This window comes from Macaca mulatta, chromosome 10 (genome assembly GCF_049350105.2).
Source record: "Macaca mulatta isolate MMU2019108-1 chromosome 10, T2T-MMU8v2.0, whole genome shotgun sequence".
Lineage (NCBI taxonomy): Eukaryota > Metazoa > Chordata > Mammalia > Primates > Cercopithecidae > Macaca > Macaca mulatta.
This window is the reverse complement of record NC_133415.1, coordinates 37,037,501-37,047,500: the sequence shown is the minus strand read 5'-3', so window position 1 is coordinate 37,047,500 and position 10,000 is coordinate 37,037,501.

Genomic DNA, 10,000 nt, shown 5'->3' with positions numbered 1-10,000 from the left:
CTTCCTGTTCCGGGGCAAGATTTTGCTCCCGAAGTACCCATTTCTCAACCGTGTTCCCCAAAGTCCACCCTGTCGTGAATCAGTCATGAATCTAGTCAGTACGGTGAATCGCGGAGCAGCCACATCCCACCACGAAGATCGGAGTCCGCACACTACACATCGCCCCACGCGGTGTCTCCCCACAAGAACATCACCGCCGTCCTAGCCGAGTAGTGATACAGTGCCATTTCTTTCATTTTCTCTTTCTCGCTTGCTATTTATTTATTTATTTATTTATTTATTTTTGAGACAGAGTCTCACTCACTCTACAGCCCAAGCTGTAGCGCTGTGGCACGATCTCGGCTCACGGCAACCCCCGCCTCCCAGGTTCAAGCGATTCTCCCGCCTCCGACTCCCGAGTAGCTGGGATCACAGGGGTCTGCCCCACCGCACCCGACTCAGTTTTGTAGTTTTAGTAGAGACGGGGTTTCACCACGTGGGCCAGGCTGGTCTTGAACTCCTGACCTCCTGATCCGCCCGCCTCGGCTTCCCAAAGTGCTGGGGTGACAGACGTGAGCCACCGCGTTCAGCCCCTACGGTGCCATTGCTTGGAAATCACTCGTGGGAACACACACTTATGGGTCACGTGTGAAGAATTTTCCTTTGTCTATTTTTTTTCCCCTTTTTTTCGTGTGTGTGTGTGTGTGTGTGTGTGTGTGTGTGTGTGTGTGTGTGCGTGCGTGTGCGCGCGCGGTGGGACGGAGTTTCGCTCTTGCTGCCCAGGCTGGAGTGCAATGGCGCGATCTCGGCTCACTGCAACCTCCGCTTGCCAGGTTCCAGCGATTCTCCTGCGTCTGCCTCCCGAGTAGCTGGGATTACAGGCCTGCGCCCCCATGCCCGGCTAATTTTGTATTTTTAGTAGAGACGGGGTTTCTTCATGTGGGTCAGGCTGGCCTCGAACTCCCGACCTCAGGTGATCCACCCGCCTCGGCCTTCCAAAATGCTGGGATGACGGGCATGAGCCACCGTGCCCGGCCTTAGCCGTTTATTTTAAAGTCGAGGAGCTTATCAGGGAAATACGAGAAGTTTGGACATCACAGGTGACAGAGAGAAAGGTCTGCAAATGGCCCTTCCATCCAAGTGGGGACCCGGCCTCGATCTCCCGAAATCATGCACCCAGTGGGGAAGCCCGGCAAGGCCCGTCTGTGTAGATTCCTCTCGGCCTCTCTAAGCACGCACTTCTCACTTTGGTGGAAGGGGCAGGGCCCTCTCTGGGACGGGGGAATCTGACAGACAAAGAGACAGACGTAGAAAAAGAGAGATCGACAGACAGAGACAGAGAGAAACGGACAGAAAGAGCGAGAGAGCGAGAGAGCGAGAGCGAGAGCGAGAGAGAGAGAGAAACAGACTAGACAGGGAGGGGGAGAGAGGGAGAGAGACAGACAGAGACAGACAGACAGGCAAAAAAGAGAGTAAGACAGAAGACAGACACAGTGAGTGAGAGACACAGGTAGAGAGAGAGAGAGAGAGAGAGAGAGAGAGAGAGAGACAGAGAGACAGAGAGAAAGAGAGGGACAGGCAGACAGATAAAGAGAGTGACAGAGAAAGACATAGACGGACAGTGAGAGACAGAGAGAAAGAGACAGAGAGAGAGAGAGAGAGAGAGAGAGAGAGAGAGAGAGAGAGGCAGACAGACAGACAGGCAAAGAAAGAGAGTAAGACAGAAGACAGACACAGTGAGAGAGACAGGAAAGACAGAAACGGACAGAGAGAGACAGAGAGGAACAGACAGAAAGAGAGAGGGTCCTAGCCCAATAGCGATACAGTGCCATTTCTTTCATTTCCTCTTTCTTTCCTTCTTTCTTTCTTTCTTTCTTTCTTTCTTTCTTTCTTTCTTTCTTCTTTTTTTATTTTTTTATTTTTTTGAGACGGAGTCTTGCTCTGTCACCCAGGCTGGAGTGCAGTGGCGCGATCGCAGCTCCCTGCAACCTCCGCCTCCCGGGTTCACACCATTCTCCGGCCTCAACCTCCCGAGTAGCTGGGACTACAGGCGCCGGCCACTACACCCAGATAATTCGTTTGTTTTTTTTGGAGAGACGGGGTTTCACCATGTTAGCCAGGATGGTCTCGATCTCCTGACCTGGCGATCCGCCCGCCTCAGCCTCCCAAAGTACTAGGATGACAGACGTGAGCCACTGCGTTCAGTCTACAGTGCCGTATCTCAGAAATCACTCACAGGAACAGACACTTACAGGTCATGTGTAGAGTTTCTTTTTTTGTTTTGTTTTGTTTTGTTTTGTTTTGTTCCGTTTTGTTTTGTTTTGCACGAGGAGGTGGCGGGATGGAGTTTCGCTCTTGCGTCCCAGGATGGAGTGAAATGGCAGAGGGGACTCAGGGAGTCAACCTATGGCAGAGATGGCACGTCATTCAGAGCGTAACGTCCACAGCGAAAGGTGGTAGGGCCGGCACTTTTAAAGGCTGAAATCCCGGCGGCTCAGGCCTGTCGTCCTCGCACTTTGGGAGGCCCAGGAGAACGGATCACTTGAGGTCAGGAGTTCGAGACCAGTGCGGCCAACATGGAGAAACCCCGTCTCTACTCAAAATACAAAAATTAGCCGGATGTGGTGGTGTGCGCCTGTAATCCCAGCCACTGAAGAAGAATCACTGGAATCCGGGAGGCAGAGGTTGCAGTGAGCCGAGGGAGTGCCACTGCACCCCCGCCTGGGTGACAGACTGAGAGAGACTCAGTCCCTCCCTACCAAAAAAGAAAGAAAGAAAGAAAGAAAGAAAGAAAGAAAGAAAGAAAGAAAGAAAGAAAAAAAAAAAAAAAAAAGAAAAAAGAAAAAAAAAACACAGGGACCGCCACCGGGCGCAGTGGCTCACACATGTAATCCCAGCACTTTGGGAGGCCGAGGTGGGCGGATCACCTGAGGTCAGGAGTTCAAGAGCAGCCTGGCCCACATGGTGAAACTCCGTCTCTACTAACATAGAAACATCTTCGGAGCATGATGGTGGGTGCCTGTAATCCCAGCTGCTCAGGAGGCTGAGACGGGAGAATCGCTTGAACCTGGGAGACGGTGGTTGCAGTGAGCCGAATCGCACCACCGCACTCCAGGCTGGGTGGCTGAGTGAGACTCTGTCTTAAAACAACAACAACAACAGCAGCAAAAAAAAAATAGCAAACGCACAAAAAAAGAACAGGCCAAAATACTCCATTGTCACTGAACGTTCCGCCACCAGACCGGAAACCCCCTGACTCAGGTCAAGGAGGTGGTGTTTCCTTCTCTCTGTCTCTGTCTCTGTCTCTCTCTCTCTCTCTCTCTCTCTCTCTCTCTCTCTCTCTCTCCCTCCCCCCCCCCAACTTTTATGTCTTGTTCAAGCAGACATGTGCAAGATTGTTACACAAGTAAACTTCTGACTGGGGGGTTCAGTGTGCAGATGATTTCATCACCCGGATAACTCAGCGCAGTACCCGACAGTTTTCGTGGTTTGGTTTTTTGTTTTGTTTTGTTTTGTTTTGTTTTTCCCTGAAGATGTCTCTCCTTCCACACCTCCTCCCTCAAGTAGGCTCCCGCCTCCCTGGTCCCCCTCGTTCTGCCCACGAGTTCTCATTATTTAGTTCCCAGTTATAGATGAGAACACGCGGTCTTTAGCTGATCGTTGCTTTCATCTTCGGCGGTGGCGGTGAAAGAGGCATGACACGAAATCGACCCTTAGGACGCTCCCCTCCGTCCACACCCCACACCCCCTCCCCACACACACCCTCATTCCTGCCCCCCCTCCTCAAACCCAAGACAGGAAGAAAGGCAGATATTAAAGTCAGAGGTCAGCCTCCAAGACGGTGGAGGCAAGGGATCTGAAAGGGTGAGCAAGCGATAGGGGTCGGGGGATGTCGTGGCCGAGCTAGCAAAAATAGGGGACCGACTTTCCAGCCCCAGCACACCCCCAATCCTCAACCGCAGCTAGCCTCTGGGTGGGGTTGCGCCTGTAAAAGCTTCTGAATGGAGAGAAGCCCAAGGCTATGGAAGGCATCAGCTCCAAGTCCGGGAAGGGAACAGGGCTTTGTGCATTGGAATGGGGCTTTAGAAGGCGGTGCTGCGGTTTCCAAAGCGACACGCCTCGCCTCGCCTCGCCTCGCCTCGCCCCGCCCCGCCTCGCCCAGAGCGAAACTCCGTCTCAAAAAAATAATAATAATTTTAAGATAATAATAATACTAAAAAATAAATAAATAAATAAATAAATAAATAAGAAATAAATAGTTAGTACAGCGGTCGTGGTCGTGAATCATTCCCCGGAGTCCAGGCGCAGTGGCTCACGCCCGTCACGCGAGCACTTTGGGACGCCGGGGCAGAAGGGTTGCAACAACATGATGAGACCCTGTCTGTGCAAAAACAGTTGAAAAGGAAGGCCGGGCGCGGCGGCTGACGCCTGCCGTCCCAGCACTTTGGGAGGCCGGGGAGGGAGAATCACCTGAGGTCGGGAGTTGGAGACCAGCCTGACCAACATGGAGAAGCCCCGTCTCTAGTAAAAATACAAAATCAACCAGACGTGGTGGTGCATACCTGCAACCCGAGCTACTACTCGGGAGGCAGACTCAGGAGAATCTCTTGAACCCGGGAGGCAGAAGTTGCGGTGAGCCGAGATCCGCGCCATTGCACTCCAGTCTGGGCAACAAGAGCGAAACTCTGTCTCGGGAAAAAGAAAAATAAAACAATAAAAATTGAAAATCATCTGGGCACAGTGGCGCATGCCCCGTGGTCCCAGGCACTACACTCTGGAGGCTGAGGTGGAAGGATCGCTTGAGTCCAGGAGCGTCCACACTGCAGTGAGTTTGGTTTTGATGGCACCACTGCCAGGGTGACAGAGTGAGACGCCGTCTGTAAATCAGTCAAGCAATCAATCAGATCACTGCAAGGAGCTCTCTATGTCTTACTTTCAATAGGTGTCTCTTCAGGCCAAGCAGGCATGGTGCCTCACGCCAGTAATCCCAGCACTTTGGGAGGCCGAGGTGGGATGAAAGAAGGAAGGAAGGAAGGAAGGAAGGAAGGAAGGAAGGAAGGAAGGAAGGAAGGAAGGACAGACAGAACAAAAAGTTTTACAACCCTTTTTTTCATAGTGTCAGGAATTTACAGATAATACAAGTAGTTTAGGTCAGGGGCCGATGTTATTAGTATTACTTTTTTTTTTTTTTTTTTAACTCCTACGGCCTGGTGGTGGTGCCAAGGTTGTCTGGCTATTTATCTGACTTTTGTTTGTTTCTAACGTTTTGCTTTCTCTCTTTCCTCCTGTCTTGTGAACTAGGCAAGGTGGGGGGAGGAGGGCAGCAGGAGCAGTAGAGGTCTCCTTCCTCATCCCCCACTTTGAGAATTTTCACTAATTAGTGGGCGGGTTCCCTTTCATTTTTACTTTTTGGGTCTTTTAGCGAGACAGAGTGATAGCGTTTTATGTAATACACTTGTGTGGAAGTTTTCTGACGAGCCATGGTAGCTACAAAACCTTTTATCATTGGAAGGAGCAAGTGTAATACACAGGGGCGCAGCAAGCAAGTAAGTTTCTTTTTTTTTTTTTTTTTTGAGACCGAGTCTCGCTCTGTCACCCAGGCTGGAGTGCTGTGGCCGGATCTCAGCTCACTGCAAGCTCCGCCTCCCGGGTTCACGCCATTCTCCTGCCTCAGCCTCCTGAGTAGCTGGGACTACAGGCGCCCGCCACCTCACCCGGCTAGTTTTTTTGTATTTTTTAGTAGAGACAGGGTTTCACCGTGTTAGCCAGGATGGTCTCGATCTCCTGACCTCGTGATCCGCCCGTCTCGGCCTCCCAAAGTGCTGGGATGACAGGCTTGAGCCACCGCGCCCGGCCAGCAAGTTTCTATTACAAGTAATACACTTACAGTGAGGGTTTTACATTTTCTACAGCTGGAAACTCTTTTCTAAATGAAGACCTAGGATCAAACCTGTGTTAAACCTGAACAGGCACATGTACTAACTTTGTCATGTCTTAAGCAGGTTAGTTTTTAACTGGGCCTTAAAACCTTTTTTTAGCAAGTAAAACAGTATTTTTTAATCAGAGAAGTTTTTACGAGCCCGACGCTTGAACTTGCGGCGTCTGTTTGGGGAAAGAGTTGGTTAAAGTCATGTTATCTTGAGGCATTAACCCTTCTGCTTCTCCAGGCCATTGGTCTCTTACGTTAGCCCTTCTATCAACATAACATGAAGAAACATCTAGGCTGCCAGCAATGTTTTCAGCCTACTGAGGAAATAGGTTTTTTTCTGTTTTTTTATTTTTATTTTTTAAATTTTTGGCTAAAGGAGGAGGTTCTGGTAACTTCTGGTTTATATGTTTAAAGAATGACTGAAAGACCTTGCGATCGTTGCTGGGCTGGACGGGTCTGGGTTTCCTAAGCAGTACGTGTACAGTGGGGACACCTTACATAGGTGTTTCTTCTAGCATGGTTATGGGTGGGGGGTGGGGTGGGGTGGTAACAACAACAAAGCAATGTATAGCATATTCATATCCAGCAAGGACGAAAGAGGTCCTCACCTGGGAAAAAGGTTGAATACAGCGACAGAACAATAGGAAAACAGTTAGTATTCTAGGAAAACTATCTGTCTTAAGATTTTTAACTACATTGACTTGCTTGATGAGTCCTCAAGCTTCGGCCGTGCATAGACTAGTCAGCTGCCGGTGTGTGACTAGAGCAGGGCTTGTGGTCCTCAGCAGCAGCTTGGAGCTTGGTCTCGTCTCAGGATCAGCCGGGCTGGATGATCTGCGCCCTGTTAGCCGGTCCACTTGTCCTGAGCTGTCGGTGTTAGCTGACTGTGGTGGATCCAAGACGCAACACCTGCAACTTTAACAGCAGTGGGAGTGGACAAGGTTACAGTATAGGGCTCATCCTATATGGGTTGTAGAAAAATTAGGTTTTACTTTAAACAGAGTCCCTAGATTTAAATGGGTGTCAGGCTTATAGGCATTATTTTTCTTTATTTAATTATGAACACTTCGTATGGCTATTTTGAAAGGCTGCATTTGCCTTTTAAAGGTTAATTTCTTTAGTTTCCGGAGGTCACCTTTTATTTGACCTACGATTTGCGGGTGGCCAACTGAACACAATCTTACAGGGCAGATACCTAGTTTGTTTGGTAGGGGTGCACCTGACTCGGAGGAGGACCGTAGGCAAAAACCTGATTTTATCTTAAGTGAATTTCCTGGCATATATCTATATATCTATCTATATCTATATCTATATCTGTATCTGTGTGTGTGTGTGTGTGTGTGTGTGTGTGTGTGTGTGTGTGTGTGTATATATATACATCTATCTATCTATCTATCTATCTATCTATCTATCTATATCTATATGGCAACCCTTTTTTTTTCGTTTTGTTTTTTGGTCGCCAGTAGCTGCTCGCTCGAGTGTCCAGTTCATGCGTTCCACCTTTTGTTGAACTTTGTGGCCGATAGGCTGCGTGTAACCTCTGTTGTATTGTTAACAGTCTTGTTAAATCTTGCACTATTCCAGCTACAGCTACAAATGCTGGCCTATTGTCTGACTTTAAAATCAGAGGTAGTCTTAAACCTGGGGATAATGTCTTTTAACAGTACTTTAGTCACTTCTTGTACTTTTTCTGTCCTGGTGGGGAAAACTGTAACTTACCCTGAAAAGGTGCAAACAAGCACTAGCCTCCAGCAGGGGGCAGTCCTGTAAAGTCTATAAGCAAGTTTTCACAAGGTATGGCTCTTTTTCCTGTTTCAGTTTCTTAGAGGAGGAGTTCCCCCCTCCCCCCATCCCCACCCCCACTCCGCCCCTTTGTCACTGTATCTAGTGGCTGAGCCTTCAGTGAGAAATTGGAATCCAGATACGGCAGAGTCTTGCTGTTTGTAACTTCTAATGTGACCATGGGCTCCTGGGAGCCTAATGAGAAGGTGCCTAGTCTGCCCTAGTCTTTACATTCTTCAGCTCCCGTCAGCCTGATCAGATGAGTGTCTGGTTCCTCCAAGGTGCAGCAGCCCTTGGCCGATGGCCTCTTTGTCTTGCGGCCTTGGCCATTTCCTGTATTGCCTTCTGAACATTTACCCTTCTAGAGTCTTTTTTTTTTTTTTCCATCTCGCACATTAATCTCTCTCTAGCCTTGTCCGGCTCTGGAATCCTTGCCTAACTTGACTTCGGTCATGTCTACATCCACGTCCGCGGCCTCTCACAATGCTGCTTCCCCCCCCCGCGTTCTCACGCTCCTACGGCCAGCTGGTGGGGCCCGAGAAACGGCACGGGCCCTGCCCCCGCCCACGCACTGCTGTCTGTCTCTCCTGTTTTCTTTTGATTCTCTATCTTTACACTTGCTTTTAGTCTTTCTTTTTCTTTTGCTCTTTTCCCTCTTTTCTAGAGTTTAACAGGCTCTTTTCTTTATACACTTGGAGGGTGAAACAGGCATACCGAGAGTCAGCGTAAATGTTTACAGTCTTACCCTCACCGAGTTCTAAGGCCCGGATTAAAGCAATGAGCCCAGCTTAACGACAGCGTCCAGGGTTACCACCGCATATTCTGCACATCTCTCCCCTCGTGGGTTGGTGAAGCTGTTCCCGTCCACGCATAGCTCCTAGTGTACTGATGCCCAAGGCTGGTCCCGGAGGTCAGATCTGCTAGAGTACACTGGAGTCCAACACCTCTACACAGTCATGCTCGACAGGGCTCTAGCTGTCGGGAGCAAGGCGGTGGGTTCAGGGTGTTCCCAGTTTAGTAGCTCAATGGTTGAAAAGGGCTGATAGATGAAAGTCTGTTGCCCACCCCCCTCCCCCCGGGATGTGGGCCTGGTCATTATAATAGACAGGTCCTCGTATCTCCCTGAGAGGCATTTACAGAGCTCGAGTAAGACCAGATCTGAGATGGCCCACTTGACTATCTCGACTTCTTTCCTTGGCCTCTGGAGGCTCCGATCCTTCCCTTCGAGGTGAGACCTGGGGCGTGTCAGCTCCTGAATCTCATTTCTGAGGGGGTTGTTGGCCTCGGTGAAGCGGGGTAGGCTGGGAAACATGGAGAAAGAATCTGTGTTATCTCTCGTGGCTCCCGTAAAAACTGGCTTCTCTTGCCGTTTCCTGGGACTCCCTTTTTAAAAAAACTCTGTGTCTGCCGGCGAAGCCGCTCTTACTTTTACTTTTGGCTATTTTGCACAAAGTTGTTAAACAGGGCTAAATTAACGCTGGCTTTGTCTATAATCTATTTCGCCGTGAGTCCATATAAAGGAATTTGATCTAGGTACACAGGCTGTCCTCCGACCCCGTCACCACCTGAACTACACGGCCAATTGTTCTCTGCCTGTAGTTCCTTCCGTGGGCCATCCAACAGCAGAAGAGGGCAATTCTAATTCACCCAGAGTTCGTGACCTCTAGGGGGTTAACTGAACTCTATAATCTCCTGCAAAACCTTTTGTAAGGTTCTGTAACATGCATTTTAGTAGGGTAAGTTGTGACGACTTGATGACTTTCCTTTTATTTTTCTTTTTGAAACGTTTTTAAGAGGGCTCCTAGCAGAGTGGGCTTACTTTGTGTCTGACCTATGTTTCTCTCGAGACGAAACAACATTCACCCTACGAGAAGGAAAGGGTAAAAGGTCACTCAGTCACGTAATTCACACTAAATCAAAATGAAAGCTAAAACCAAAGTGTCGTTAAGGGCACACCTGTTCGTCAAGCAATTTAAGCCAAACCAAAATCAGGAGCAAGACCAAAGTGGCAATCAAGGCAGGCCTGTTTATCAAGCAATTCAAGTCAAGTCAAAATCGAAACCGAAACCAAAGTATCAACCAATGAATTCAAGTCAAGTCAGAAACCAAAACCAAAGTGCCGGTAGAGGCACGCCGTGGGTGATCAGGCCACGCTTCCACTCAAACGGAGTGGGGGAAGTTCCAAAGAGCAGTCTCAGCAAGTTTCAGATGTCCGGACTGAAAGTGCCAGTTCCTTCCCAGTGTCCAGCCACTGTGCGGATCCTCCACGGGGGCGTGCTGTGCACTGCTCTTTGGAGGCGAGGCATCGCA